At 37.3% G+C, this 15,921-nt stretch overlaps 1 pseudogene; it reads right to left on the minus strand.

Moving 5' to 3' along the window:
- LOC103729216 overlaps positions 1-15,921 on the minus strand; it is a 46,317-nt pseudogene that overhangs the window by 15,208 nt on the left and 15,188 nt on the right.

Below are 15,921 nucleotides of genomic sequence, written 5' to 3' on the forward strand. Positions count from 1 at the left end.
CACTTGCCCCTGCCTGCGGGGACCCTGTACAGGTAAAGCTCGAGGGGGACCACTCCCTGAAAGGAAAAACGGGCGAGAAAGAGGAGACGGAGCCCAAGCAAGTCCACTTGTCAAGGGTCGCTTTATTGTATTGCAAGCTTTTCTTATATACAGTTTGTATTTAGAAGGGGTTGAAGAAGTTGGTCAAAGGTTACAGCATTTTTATGGGTACGGGAGGGGGACTGAGCAATTCAGCAATGTGACTGACCACCAGGTGTTCCCAGAGATTACTGCATGACTCATTTTTCCGAGAACTGTTTGCAAGGGGAAGAGAAAGATAACCTTGCCATAAATTCTCTCCCAAGGTTACTTGTGCAAGCAGAATGTCCTGCTTAAGTCAACTGTTTGTAGAGCTATATTATATTTTTTGGTAATGAATGTTGTTTCTCCAGCTCCCGACATTATATAAAATATTTTTTAAAAAATAAATAAAAGTTGTTGGAGAGATGGCTTAGCAGTTAAGACAACTGAGTGCTTTTGTAGAGGACCCAGGGCAAATTCCCAGTCCCCACATGGTGGCTAACATAGTCCACCCTAACTGCAGTCCCAGGGGAATCTGATGCCATCTTCTGACCTCCTTGAGAATTACATGACACAGGTGCAGTTACACACATGCATGAAATACACTTATACACATAAAATAAAAATAATAAATACAATGTTTTGTTTAAATAGAAAAACAAAATTGAAAGACCCTAGGCAAGGAAGTAGGATCCCAGAACACTTAAGTATATAAAATTAGAGATGAAAAAGAAGTTACTAAATCTGATCTTACCAAAATACAAGAAATCACTAGGGATTTTTATGCAAAGACTATTTGTTAACAAAACTGGAAAACCTGAAGGAGATTAATAATTTCTGGACTCATGTGGCTCTGCAAAAATGAACCATGAGGATGTTAGTAACCTGAATAGAACACTAACAAGTAATGAAATTGATTCAGAAATGGTCAGCCTCCCAACAAAGAAAGCTCCAAATTTGATGATCTTACTACTGAATATCACTAAACTTAAAGATGAACAAGTGCCAATTCTTTTCAGACTAGTTCTAAGTGACTGGAAAGATGGAACCTTCTTACTCATTGTTTGAAGGCAGTCCTACTGTATATCCAAAACCAGATAAGAACACACAATAACAGAAAAAAAAATATTAGACCACTATACCCCTGATGAAGATATAAAATTTTTCAACAAAATACTAGCACATTAACTTCAACAGTACATAAAATGATGATTACATAGGATGTTTATATTTAGCTCAGGGAGGCAACAATGTTTTATTATATGAAAATCAATAAATATAAAACGTTACAATCTTGTGAACTATTAAAAAATCATATGGTCATCTAAAAAGATATGGAAAAAGCATTTGAGAGATCTGGCTTTGGTAGGCTAAGGCTGAGATCCTAGCAGACAGCCTGAGAGGGTAGGTTCAGATCTCCTCCATAGGGGTAGCTGCTCAGAGCTTAGTAGACAACCAGAGTATGGGGTTCTGGCCTCCCTCTGGCCTCCAACTACCAGAGGGCCTGAGAACCCAGGGGACAGCCTGACAGCTGATCAAGTAGGGTTTATCCCAGAGATGCAGGGATGGTTCAATATACGCAAGTCATTAAACGTCATTAATCATATAAATAGACTCAAAGACAAAAATCACATTGTCATCTCAATAGATGCAGAAAAGGCTTTTGATGAAATTCAGCATGCATTTATGTTCAAAGTCCTAGACAGAATTGGACTGGAGGGAACATACCTCATCATAATTAAAGCTATATACAGTAAACCCACAGCCAAAATAATTCTAAATGGAGAAAACTGCAAGCATTCCCATTAAAATCGGGAAACAGACAAGGATGTCCATTATCTCCACTCCTTTTCAACATAGTGCTTGAAACTCTTACAAGAACAATGAGACAGGAGAAGGAAATTAAAGGAGTACTAATTGGAAAAGAAGATGTCAAACTATCACTTTTTGCAGATGATATGATACTATACCTAAGAGATCCCAAATGTTCCACCAGAAAATTCCTAGAACTGTTTAACACTTTCAGTATAGTGGCAGGGTATAAAATCAATTTACAAAAATCGGTAACATTTCTATATACAAATAACAAGCAACTGGAGAAAAAATACAGGGAAAGGCTCCCATTCACAATTGCTGCAAATAAAATAAAATAAAATATCTTGGAATAAATCTGATGAAAGACACCAAGCATCTCTACAATGAAAAGTTTAAATCATTAAAGAAAGTGATTAGGAAGACACCAGGAGATGGAAGTACCTCCCATGTTCATGGAATGGAAGAATTAATGTTTTTAAAATGACCATCCTACCTACCAAAAACAATATATAGATTCAATGCAATCCCAATCAAAACCCCTATGACATACTTCACAGAATTAGGAAAATGTATCCTTAAATTCATATGGAGGCACAAAAAACCCTGGATAGCCAAAGCAGCCCTGAGCACAAAGAGCAACACCAGGGGGATTACTATACCAGATCTCAAAGTATACTACAGAGCCAGTCATAAAAACAGCATGGTACTGGCATAAAAACAGACACATAAATCAACAGAACATAATTGAGGAACCAAACCTGAGTACATGCAATTTCAGCCACCTGATATTTGACAAAGGTGTCAAGAATACACAATGGCGGAAAGACAGCATCTTCAACAAATGGTGCTGGTAAAAATGCATCTCCACCTGTAGAAGAATGAAACTAGAGCCTTGTCTTTTGACGTGCACAAAAGTCAACTCCAAATGTATCAAAGACCTCAATGTGAAACTGGAAACTCTGAAACTATTAGAAGAAAATATTGGCAGTAACTTACAGGATATAGGTGTAGGAAAGGATTGACTAAATCAGACAGAAGTTGTTCAGGAATTAAGTTCAGCAATCAATAAGTGGAACCTCATTAAACTAAAAAGCTTCTGTACAGCAAAAGAAATAATCAAAAAAGTGAGGAGAAAACCAAGAGTGGAAAAAAAGCTTCACCAGTGACACATCTGACAGAAGTTTAACATCTAAAATATATAAAGAACTCAAAAAACAAAGAATCGAGAAACCAAATGACCCAATTAAAAGATGGGCTAAAGATCTAAACAGAGAGTTTTCAAAGGACTATATAAAGATGGCTAAGAAGCATCTCAAAAGTGTTCAACATTGTTAGTAATTAGGGAAATGCAAATTAAAACCACCCTAAGGTATCACCTTACCCCGATCAGACTGGCTAGGATCAAGAGAACAAATGATACCAAATGCTGGTTAGGATGTGAAGAAAGGGGAATGATCATTCACTGCTTGTGGGATTGCAAACTCTTGCAGCCTCTATGGAAAACAGTGTGAAGAACTCTTAAAATCTAAAAATGAACCTACCATATGACCTGGTTATACCACTCCTTGGCATATACCCAAAGGACTCATTCTTTTGTAGAGACATTTGTACAACCATGTTTGTTGCTGCTCTTTTCACAATAGCTAAGAGATGGAAGCAACCTAAGTGTCCCTCAACTGATGAGTAGTTAACAAAAATGTGGTATATTTACACAATGGGGTTCTAGTCCGCAGTAAAGAAAGATGAAATAATGAAATTTGCAGGTAAATGGATGGATCTAGAAACTGTTATACTAAGTGAAGTAACACAGACTCAGAAAAACAAACGATGCATGTTCTCCATCATATGTGGCTCCTAGCAGCAAATCCTTTTAAATTCCAGGTCTTTTTAATAAGATGATGCTATATGTAAGTCCCTTCTGTATGAAATAACTACCATCATCATGACATCGGCTGAGCATGATCACTAAACATAGTCATAATTGGGCTTTTTGAGAGTTGTGCTCATTCATTAAAGGACTGCCAAGCAGGGTCACTGGACCCTCACCTTAGTATCCAGCCACTCTCCTCAGCCAACTAGTCCAGCTTTGGAAGACAAGAGAAAAATGAGGATGAACCCAATAGAGGGATGCTTTTGGAAGTCCTTGTCAAGAAATTCTAATGGACTCTCATATGAGCATTTGAAAATTGCCCTGTTCTCACTTTTTTCTAGTTTCCTGTCTAGAACTTGTAATGCTAATTACTCTTGTCTTTACTTTTCCTTCACACCTCCTATTCATGATTCAAAGGCTTTCTTCTCCCCTTAGAGACAAGAGTTATGAAATTTGGGAGTCTTTTAGACAGACACACTGAAGGGGTACTCCAGTTGCCTCACCCTGCTCCCCTGTTCAGCATGGAAGAAACCAGATCTGTCTGCATACCTATTCCCTATTGGCAATTTGAGTAACCCCTTCAGAGGACGGTGTGATAAGAATAGGAGGTAGGAATTGGCTAGGCAGTTAGGGTAAAAAGACCTCAATGAAATGTAGCCAGTTTCTTGGCTAAAAGTCAAAATGTCCTTGGGCCTGTTAGCAACATACTCTGTTCCAAAAGCCAAAAATGTCAAAAGTATTTGGAAGCTTGTATCTAATCTTTAAAAGTTTTTAGTGTTACCTCTTCAGAGGGGGGAATGTTGGAGGGGAGGGAGTTGGCATGGATTTGATCAAAACACCTTATATGCATTTATGAAATTCTCAATAATTCTCAATAATTAAAAATTAAATTAAAAAAGAATTTAACTCTGTCCTGGTTTGTTTCTTCTTTGCTGTGACAAAACACTCTGACCACTACCAACTTGGGGAGGAAAGGGTTTATTCAGCTTACATCTCCCAGGTCACAGTTCATTAGGGAGCCCAAGGTAGGAACTCAGGGCAGGAACCTGGAAGCAGGAGCTGGAGCACAGGCCATGGAGGAACGCTGCTTACTGGCTTGCTCTCCTGGCCCCTGCTCAGCCTGCTTTCTTACGCAACACAGGCCCACCTGCCCAGGGGTGGCACCACCCACAGTGGGCTGGGCCCTCCCACATCACTCATCAAGAAGATGCCCCTCAGACATGGCCAATGGCCAGTCCGAGAGAGGAAATTCCTCAATTGAAGCTCCCTCAACCTAGGTGTGTCAAGTTGACACTAAAACTACCAAGCACAAACTCATAACTAAAAAAAAGCATTTGATAAAATTCAAAATTACTTAATGATGAAATCTCTGATTATGTGACATAATTTGTAATTGTGTTAGGTATAAAAAATCATACATCAACACGATAAAGATAGCTTCCGGTCATAACTCAACAGCAAACATCACACTGAATGAGAAAACAAATCTGAAATACATTTTCAGGAACAAGACTAGGGTGTCCACTGTCCCTACTTATCTGATATACTACAGGGAATTTTATTTATGGCTATGGACAATTAATAAAGCAATATAAATAAGGAGGAAGTAGTCAAATTATCTATTTGCAGATGACATGATGCTATATATATCAAAAACTTAAAGAGTTGATGAAAGGAATATTAGATAAATTAAATATAATGGCAGGATGCAAAAGTCAGCATACAAAATGCATTAATACTTCTACACACCAATTATGAATTTGAAGTGAAAAACATAATGTAAGCCATTTTCTTCATGATAGTTAGAAAGAAAAAATAAAATACTTAAGAATAAACTTAATTGAGGAAATAAAACAATGCCACAATCAAAATAACAAAATTCTGATAACAGAATCTGAAGAATTAAGAAAAAATGGAAAGACTTTTATGTTCCTAGACTTCAAGAAGTAATAGTTTTTAAAAATGACATACTATTTACTTTACATATGAAATTATAATTCCCATCAAAATAGTAGTGATAATAGCCTATAATGTTTGGGAGTCTATGGGAACCCACTGACCGCAACTCCAAAAAGCATAACACTTTCCTGGCACTGAGCTTTTTATTTGATAATATATGGTATCTAAGAGAAATATTGTCTCTCCATTGTAAGGTAACTCCATTTATAAATGTATGTGTGTATGTTTTAGGAAGCTTCTACAATTGTAGGTTTCCATATGACTTTTCCAGAAAGTTTCTTGTGTTAGTTGATTACCCTCTAAAACTTCATGGTAAGACACAATATAGTTGCATTATGGAAGGTGGAGAAATCAAGCGGGTATCAACCTGGAAGCTTTATCCCTACCTGCTAGCTTTCATATTGTTGGAAGTTACCATGCAAACTACTAGGAGAGGAAAGTGATCAGCAGTCTTACCCAGCTGTGAACCCTGTGAGCTACAGTAAAGAAGAGCTTGGCAAGATATGCCCATAGCTGCAATAGAGAGTTGTCATGGGAATAACAAACCACTTTCTGGTTGGTTTTAATGTTTGCTTCACAAGCTGTATAGAACTCAGGACTTGTATCATTAATGGGGTCAAAAACCCATGGTTAGACAGGTAATAGGCCCCAGGGGAAAGGCTACTACTATTAATCTGTTAAATGGATATAGTATTAAACTGACTCTTAATTATGTGTCGTTATACCCATAAATTAGTACAACTCTCAACCTTCATCAGAGAAGCTTCTTTATGCAGTAGATTGAAATTGATATGAAGATTCACAACAGGTCAACATTTAGAGAGTAAGAGACCAGAATGCTTGGCCCTAAATGGAACTTTCATATCAAACTTCCTCATCTCAACTTCAGGGATGAATGAAGAAGAAAGGACAGAAAGATTGCAATAACCAGAGGTAGTAGATGACAATTGTGAATCAGTAATTTCTGGACACAACATAGCAGTTGCACTTATAAACTCACAGTGCTTATGACAGCATGCACAAGACCTGTACAAGATCAAGTCAGACAAAATCCCAGCATGGAGAGCAGAGACTGCCAAAATGTCCCACCCCCAACTGATGAACTACTGACATTTGATGACTTTGGGGGAAGGGAGAATCAGTCTTTTGGGATGTAGGCTATGAGGGGCTACTCTTGCTTCAGCAGAAGCTCATAAACCCATGTGCATAAGGACAGTACTAAATGAGCAAAATGGGTTTAAAAACAGAGGACATGAAGTTGGGAAGGAAAAGTGACTGGGGGTAGATAAGGCAGAACAGAAGGGGAAGGAATGGAGAGTGAACTTGCTCATACATTGCTTGCATATATGAAAGTCTCAAACAATAAAAAATACTCCAAAAATGAATAAATAAAGCTATGCTTAAACAAAAACAATAACAAAGTACAAATGATATTCTTCACAGCACTAGAAAATAATTCCTAAATTTCAACAGAAGCATTTAAGCCCTGGATAACCAAAATGATCTTGAGCAAAAGCGACATTGCTGGATGCATTTCGATATCTGATTTCAAAACATAGTACAGAGCCATAACTACTGGAAAAACATGCTACTGACATTGGAATCAGATACCTGGACAAACAGAACAGACATCCTAGAAGCATATTGTGTATCACAGCCAGCTGGGTGACAACAAAGGTGGCCTAAACATACAAATAAAAGGACAGTCTGTTCAACAAAAGTTGTTGGGAAAACATACAGAAGATTGAAACTTGACCTCTCTCTATCACTCTATAAAATAAAAAAAAGAACTAATTAAAAATAAAGGAATCAATAATCTAAACACCAGACCTTTTCTCTGAAACTACTAGAATAATCAAAGGAAACACTGGATGACATTGTCACTGGCAAAGATTTTTCTGAAAGTACAGGAAATAAAACCAACACCTGAGAAATAGGATTATATCAAATTAAAAATAAAGTGTGTTTACAGAACAGGAAACAATGAGTAGAATAAAGAGACAATGAAAGCATGAAAGAAAATATACAGCAACAATTCCTCTGACTGGGAGTCCACATACAATCATAGGAGTTCAAACATGAATAGCAACAACAGAATATTATAGCTTAAAGTGGGCAAATAAGTTGAATAGACATGTCTCCAAAGAAAAAAAGCAGCCATAAAATACATGAGAAACATGTTCAGTATTATTAGTCATCAGGAATATCCAACTCAAAATGAAAAGCAGATGCCATTTCAAGCATGTTAGAAAGAGAAGTAATTATCCTCATTGTAAATCAGGATGTAAATTAATATAAACACCATAGGGAGCAGTGAGAAATTTTGTGAAAAAAACTAAAAATAGATCTTCCAAATGAACCAACATTTCTGGGCATGTATTAAAAAATGAAATCAACATACCAAAAGTTACCATGTTTAACTTGGCACATTTGCCATAGTTAGGATGAATCAGCCTAGGTGTTTCCTATCAGATAAACGAATAAAGAGAATATGGTATATATTACCCAATGGACTATTATTCGTTAATAATAAAGAAGGAAAACTAAGGGACTTAATGTATTTTAAATCCAAAACAGAAGACAAGCATTGTACGCTTTCATACATGGAAGCTAAAAGTTTTTGAAATGAATATAGAACAGTGATTATTAGAGACTGGGAAAGTTGTGTGTGGAGGAGGAGAGCAGAAAAAAAAAACTGAACTTAAATTTAACTACTACATGCTGTAAACGTGTGGAAATGCCACACTATACCCCATTAATATGTATAATTACCATGACTTAGTAGAAAGAACAGTAAATGAATTAGAAAGTATAACTGTAATTTAGTACACTATCACTTTTGCCTCTTTATACTGATAATTAGATTATTTTTAATAGTTGCCCTTTAGCAAAGAACTGTCTTGAATTTATACACAAGTAATATATTTTAATATACAATCTTTTTTAAAACAATTTCTTGCTTCACAGAAAGCAAGTATTCTTTATACATCACAGTAAAAATAAAAGTGCAATAGTGCTGAGAGGAAGGAATAATCACATTTGGCTTAATGGCATGTTTATTATCACAGATCAGCAAATCGACAGGTGGCTCCCAACAATCCCTTCCACCGAAGACACAAAATCCATTTTGTGCCCCTGACTGTATATGGCTTGTTACTCTTTTCTCAAAGCACAGCAAATGAGTTCCAGGGCCTGCTTAAGAGACTTGGCAGCATGCATTTTCATTCTCATGAAACCAGACGTGAAGTTCTGGGCAAGATGAGTGAGTGAAGAGGAAAAGAGAGAAATGACCCAAATGATTCACAGGCATTCCAGGCATCACAGCAGAGGGGCCTTGAGAGGGAAAAAAGCTGGCTTGAGAGTTCCCTCAGCTTCTGGCTCGGAGCAGCCATTTCAGTGCCACTGATGTTCTCAGCCACCCGAACCCAGCAGGAAAATGAAGCCAAGTCAGAAAACAAAAAATCCCGAAGATACTGAGAATAGGCAAATCCTTGCACTAAGCCACTAACTTTTGAAATATACTTCAGGACTCTATAAAGAAATATAGCTTAAATTATAACATTTATAAATTAATAATTTTTGCTATGTGCTAAGAGGATCAAACTGTCCCTGTATCTAATGTCATGAGTTAGAAAACAAGGATAATTTAATCAGAAAGTAACTTGGGATAAATGGTAGTTGTATCAGCTAAAGTACTCTGAGCTACAGCAACAAAATTCAAGTGCTACTCTGGACAAGAACGCTTAGGCTTTTCTGAATTCCTTTCCCAGAGAAACACTAAGAATTTGAATGTTGTCATTATCTGGCTTAGGGTTTGTTGCTTTTCCTGTGGATGCTATGACAGATTGTCATAACTTTTATCAAAAAAATGATTTCTTTTCCTCCCCCAGTTCCAGAGTCTAGAAGTCCCAAATTAATTCCATTATGTTAAAGTCAGCATTTCGGTGGAACCATGTTTGTTCTGGAAACAATAAGGGAGACTCTGGTCCTGGCCTCTGTTTCTCACATCTACTAAATTCTTTGCTTACTGTCTGACTCCCGTTCACATTGTCTTCCCCTATGAATCTCATTTCCTACTTTCTTCTTCTTACCAGAATACTCTGATGGATTTTAAGGCCAATGGGTAAATTCAAAACAGTCACTCATTTTGAAAACCTCATACACTGGGCCTGGAGAGATTGCTCAAGGGTTAAGAGCACTCATCTGCTGCTCTTGCAGAGGACCCAGGTCAGTTCTCAGCACCCACACGGTGGCCAGCAATCATCTGTAACTCTAGTTCCAGTAGATCTGATGCCCTCTTCTGACCTCCACTGGCATTGCATGACATGGGCATACTTACATACAAGCAGGAAAAACACTCACACATATAAATTAACAAAGACCTCTAGATAGGCTGACTAGATTCACCAGATGGACAAGTAGTGGGGAATGGCTGGGGGTGCCAACAACACAGCAGACAGTAGCAGGGATATCAGGGCTCTAGTGGTGGGAGGGAGGCTATGGGAGGGTGCCATCTGGAAAGTGAGTGTATAGTTGAATAAGATGGTTTGGGATATTCTGTATCCCGGGATTACAGTTGTGCAGCACCATCCTCAGTTTATATGGTGGTAAGGATTGAACCCAGGGCTTCACGCATGTTAGGAAAGCACGTGACCAACTGAGCTACTTCCCTAGACCCAATCTATCATGTTTTTAAATGTGACTGCTTCTCCTAATTTCTACTGCTTAGTTCTACTTATTCATCTGATCCACAGCCTGTCCTTTCCAACTGGTGTCCCCAGACCTTCTCTACCACTCTCCTGTTCATTAATTATACTGCATTCTAATGACCTTCACAAGATGAAGGCCTTGGAGCTGGAGAGATGGCTCAGCAGATAAGAGCACTGGCTGTACTTACAGAGGACCCAGGTTCAAATTCCAGCACCCACATGATGGCTAACAACCATCTGCAATTCCAGCTCCAGGGGAGTCAATGCGCTCTTCTGACTTTTAAGGGTGTTGCACAACACAGGTGCACTTACCAACATGCAGGCAATACACTCATACACATAAATTTTTAAAAATAAATAAATTATTAAAAAATAAAAATGTCATATACAGAAAGTATCATATATAGAAACATTTGGAGATTACAAGGATTGGGACCTGTTGCCTGTGGAGACCAAAATTCAGACCACTGCCTGTGGTGAAATGTTGTGCAATAATAGATAATGAAAAAACTGTTCTGAATTACAGTGTTGAATTCTCATAGGTATTTGTCTCTCTTGGAATTTTATTTTAATGTGTAAAGTCTGGAAACAGTAGATTTTTCATATTTTTGCCATAGTTTTTATTTAGATCTATTTTCCTTTGCAAAGACCAGAAAAATAAAAATATTCTTAATTAAGGTTGCCTGTATTACATCACTAAAGTTAAAACCTTATATGTAGCATGGTATGACACTGACTCAACTGTTTAGAATAACTGACTTAGCGTGAGTTTGGCCTGTCTTCCAAATTGCTGTAGGTCATACATTTCCAGATGCTTTGCCAAACATCTTATAGTTACCAATCTTTTCAGTCTTCATGGGGAAATCCACTATCATTCAGCTCTGAGTTACTGAGATACTAAACACCCCACTTCTGACAACAATTCCTGTGTTATATAGAACATGGGCTTCTGTGACATAAAGTCTGGCTAATGAATTATAAACTCTTGGTGCTAATCTGAAAAGCCTCCTATGTACATATTCTCAATTGGGGAGGTGCTGTTCTGTAAATAAATTCAAGATTGGGTGCCTTTGCACAGAGTCCATTATCTTAGAAGAAATGTAGAGGAGAGCATAGACTATTATTCATAAGAGATTCTTATGGTACATGCCCAAAAGAACGTACTTAATGTTTAGTTTCACAGGAATGAATAAAAGTAAAAGAACATCTGAAGTCTAGGGAGGTGGCAATCAGTAAAGTGTTTGCCGTGCCAGCATGAAGACATGGATTCAAATCTCCATCACCCACATCACCACATTATTGCAGTCCCAGCTCTGGTGGGTTGAGACAGGACGATCGCTGGCACTTGCTCAACTGTCATTGTTGGTGAATGAGTGAAGCCTCAGTCTCAAAACATACTGTGGAAAAAAAGGAGGACACACAACCTCAATCTCTGGCCTCCCCATGAACATGCACACACACACACACACACACACACACACACACACACACACACACACACACACACACACCTGCACACACATGCACACCCTCCGCATCACATACAAAGTTAAAAGAAAAACAGCATCTATGGCTACACTTCTGGAATTCAGCCTGGAACAACGCTCTCATAGTTATGGATGGAGGCGCTCTACTCTACCTTCCCTGCCATGATGAACTGAAGTTCCTGTGATACTATGAACCAAAATAAACCCTTCCTCCACTAAATTTTTTTTTGCTCAGCTATAAAACTAATTAAATCAGGGGTAGATTCAGTTGTTTAGTCCAATATAAAACTCCTATAAGTTCCAAAAGCAATTTTTCATTTGTCAAAGTTTGCTCATGTGGAACATGATATATCATCTTGGTCATTTCCAAGGGCAGTGGTAACAACTTACTTTTGCCAGAATCTGATTAAGAATTTGGTCCTTGATTTTTCTGTTCAAAAAGTTATCCAGCTAACTCCAGATGTGTAATTACCTTAGAGAAAGCCTCATTGTTTAGGTATAAGCTTATATATAACAGTATCAACACAGAAGAAAATATTTCTACAAATTTATACATGTGTTAAATCTATTTCTACTATTAAACATATTTTTAAGAAAATTTAGAAATCTTAGACAATAGAGATCATGTTTCACATTTACCTTTCTTTTATCTGAAAATATTTTTTGAAGAAATTAAAAATTGTTTCTTCTCAGATGGAAAGATACCTATAATGGCATATCTCACATACCTCTGAAAGATGGTAATAAATTTGTATTACCAGTTAAGCAATAGTGGTGGAAATTTGTTAAGAACACTGATTAAATATTCTGAAGCCAAAGTATTTGAAGTATTTGTCATTGATATAGGAAGTGATTACTCATATGTTATATTAACTTTTTTCCCTTAACATAATTGATTACATGTTTAATTACTTGTGGTCCTTGATTTTGAAGCCACACATTTCTATTATACACAAATCTCCTTTTCTCATAGAAGTGATATAGAAATGCTGTTAGTTAATAATTGTAAAATTACTTCTAATATTGAAGTGTCACAGTAATGAAAAATTCCCATCAGAAGTTTTTAATGATTCTAGCAGTACTGAAGGCATATTGAGCAAAAAACTGGGCAGATATTAGAGTAATGGGTGTCATGGAACACATCTCCAGACCCAAGAGAACCTCTACGAGGAAGTACCATGTCAAGTGTGTAGAGCATTGTACAACCTGGAAGTGGTTGGGTGGGGGTGCAGAGGATTATCCATTTAAAAACAGTATTAAAATAATATAATTATTAGAACACTTTCATTTTATTCTCTATAAATAGAAAAAGAAATGCTTTTCCATATGCAAACCTATAACACTTTTATCTAAATGAACTGAAACCCATACAGTTAGAGGAAATTAGTGTTCATCCTGATAGAGTGAAGAAGTGATCTAATTGAAGTATCCAGTGTTTTCAAAGAAACAGGTCAGAAAATATGGTCAGATGAAAAGGACAACTGGACAGAAAAAATAATTGAACTGAATGGCTTCACCTTCAAAGAAGAAAGGTCTGTTTGGCAGTTGTCTAAATTTGCTCTGTTTCCTTCCGATACTCATTCTAATGAACACTGAGAGCTGAAGTATTATAAACAGATAGTTCATACTCTCATTCAGGAGATATTTGTTAGAAAAGCAGCAGTAGAATTTTACCTAATGTCTTTGGCCACCTTACTGTTCAAGTATAATCAGTCATACATACAACTGACAACCAAGAATACAGACCTCTTAAGTAAAACCATTAGAAGGAAAGAGATAGCCCATGATAAACAAGTCTGACTCTAGGGAAAACATAATACAGTTATAAATACAAAAATAAATTCTAATTAGTGTTCTCAATTTCTTTTGTAAACATCTCCCACATGGAGAACAAAGGTCTCAAACCGTACAGAATAAGGAAAGGAAAGTGACATTTGAAGAAAATTGGAAGATTCTGTTCCTTCATAATCATCCTGGTTGTTGCACTCAAATTCAGTTTAGACCAAACAATACCCAGTCAACCTGTGATGGTTAATACTGTCACCTTGACAGGAACTAGAATCCTAGGAGACAAACTTCTGGGCTTGTTTATGAGGGATTATCTAGATGAAGTTAGCCTCTGGACATGTCTATTAGAGTTTATCTAGATTTAGGCAAATTGAGGTGGAAACACTCATCCTAAACGTAAGTGAAGAAACTATTTCATGGACTGGGGCCCAGATTTTATGAAAAGGAGAAAAGGAACTGATAATGAGCACTGATCTCTTTTTCCTTTCTGACTGTGGATGCAATGTGATGAACTACCTCAAGCTCAGGCTGCCATGACTTCACTGTCAGGATGGAACACACCATTGTATTAGTCAGGGTTCTCCAAAGAAACAGAACCAGTAGAATGAATATGTATAAAGATTTATCAGCTTAGCTCACAGGATAGAGTCCGAGTAGTCCAACAATGGCTGCACCACACTGGAGAGGCTGAGAATCCGTAGTCGCTCAGTCCACAAGGCTGGATGTCTTAGTCGTCCCAATCTGGTGCTGAAGGTCTGACAAATTCCAAAAGATCAGCTAGTCTTCAGTCTACAGCAGCAAGACGAACTTACCAGTGAGAGAGAAGGCAAGCAGCAAAAGCCTGGCATTCTGCTCTGCCTTGGTCTTTTATACCGGCTGCCATCAGAAGGTAACACCCACATTTAGGGTGTGTCTTCCGGCTTAGGTGATCCAAACAAGAAGATCTCTTTCATTTCAGTTAATCCCAGATCCAATCAAGTTGACACCCAGGATTAGCCATCACAACCATGGACTTGTGAACCAAAATAAACCTTTACTTCCTTACTTATGTTACCTTTATGAGGCACAATGAGGCAAGTAAATACACAGCCTTAGTCAGGTAGGGTGACATGTTCCTGTCATCACAACCCCTAGAAAGTAGGGGCAGGAGGATCAGAATTTCAAAGCCAAACCTAAGGCCAGCCTAGGTTATATGAGGCCCCCTGTTATGAAAACAAAACTAAAACAAAATAAAACAGCGCACGCACACACACACACACACACACATACACACACATACACACACACACAGAAATTCAGCCAACCTATAGGCATGTGTGAATGCACATATAGAAGAAGTCAGATGAAGTCAGCAAAGAGGCCTCTTCAAATTGTCATTGATCATGCACATTGAACTATGCTTTCCAAATCTTTTCAAAATTATAAGTATGACCACCTACAAAAACAAAACAAAAAAAGTATGATGAAATAAAACCTAAGATTTGTAGGAGATTAAAAGTATATTTTCTTAATTTATCAGCATTCATACTAAGAAGTATATTATGTCTACAAGTTATAAATTAAGAGAAATAAATGAAAAGGTTGTTTCAAGTAATGAAGGAAATAATCAGAATGATTAGAGAATGTTTGGAAGAGGATGAGGAAAAGGAAATGCAAATAGAGATTCATTTAGTCAACAAATATTTCTAGTTACTAACTATATTTTGTAAGTCAAACAAGATAGGTCTAAAAATAACACAGTTGAAAAGTTGTAGTTATAGCCCCCCTCATTCTTTGTAGTAAGTAACAAATTAGAGGAAGCTTTGTTTATATCATAGCTACAAAAATAGACCATAAGGCTTATTGAACCTACCAGAAGTTAAAGTCACAGAAGAACCTTTCAGCTTGAGTGATAAAAAAGATACAGTGGAACAGAAAGGAGGCAAATCACTAAGCTACCAGGGGTGAGAAGGAAATGCAAGCGTTGTTGTATAAGTAAGAAAATTTGGGCTCTACTTATCCAGGACTTTTGGATGTTTATGTGTCTGCTTGCATAATGACAAAAGCATATAACCTCTGGGAGTTTTAGACCCTCAGTCACCTCAGAATTTACTCAGATATTAGAATTACCTGTCAAGGAATAAGAGTTAACATGATTGATATTCTAAAAACTATTGGAGAGTGGGTGAACAGCACACATGAAAATGGAGAATTTCATCAGAAGGTAGAATCTAAGAAATAACCAAATAGAAAT

This window comes from Nannospalax galili, unplaced genomic scaffold (assembly GCF_000622305.1).
Source record: "Nannospalax galili isolate Female #2095 unplaced genomic scaffold, S.galili_v1.0 scaffold131, whole genome shotgun sequence".
NCBI lineage: Eukaryota > Metazoa > Chordata > Mammalia > Rodentia > Spalacidae > Nannospalax > Nannospalax galili.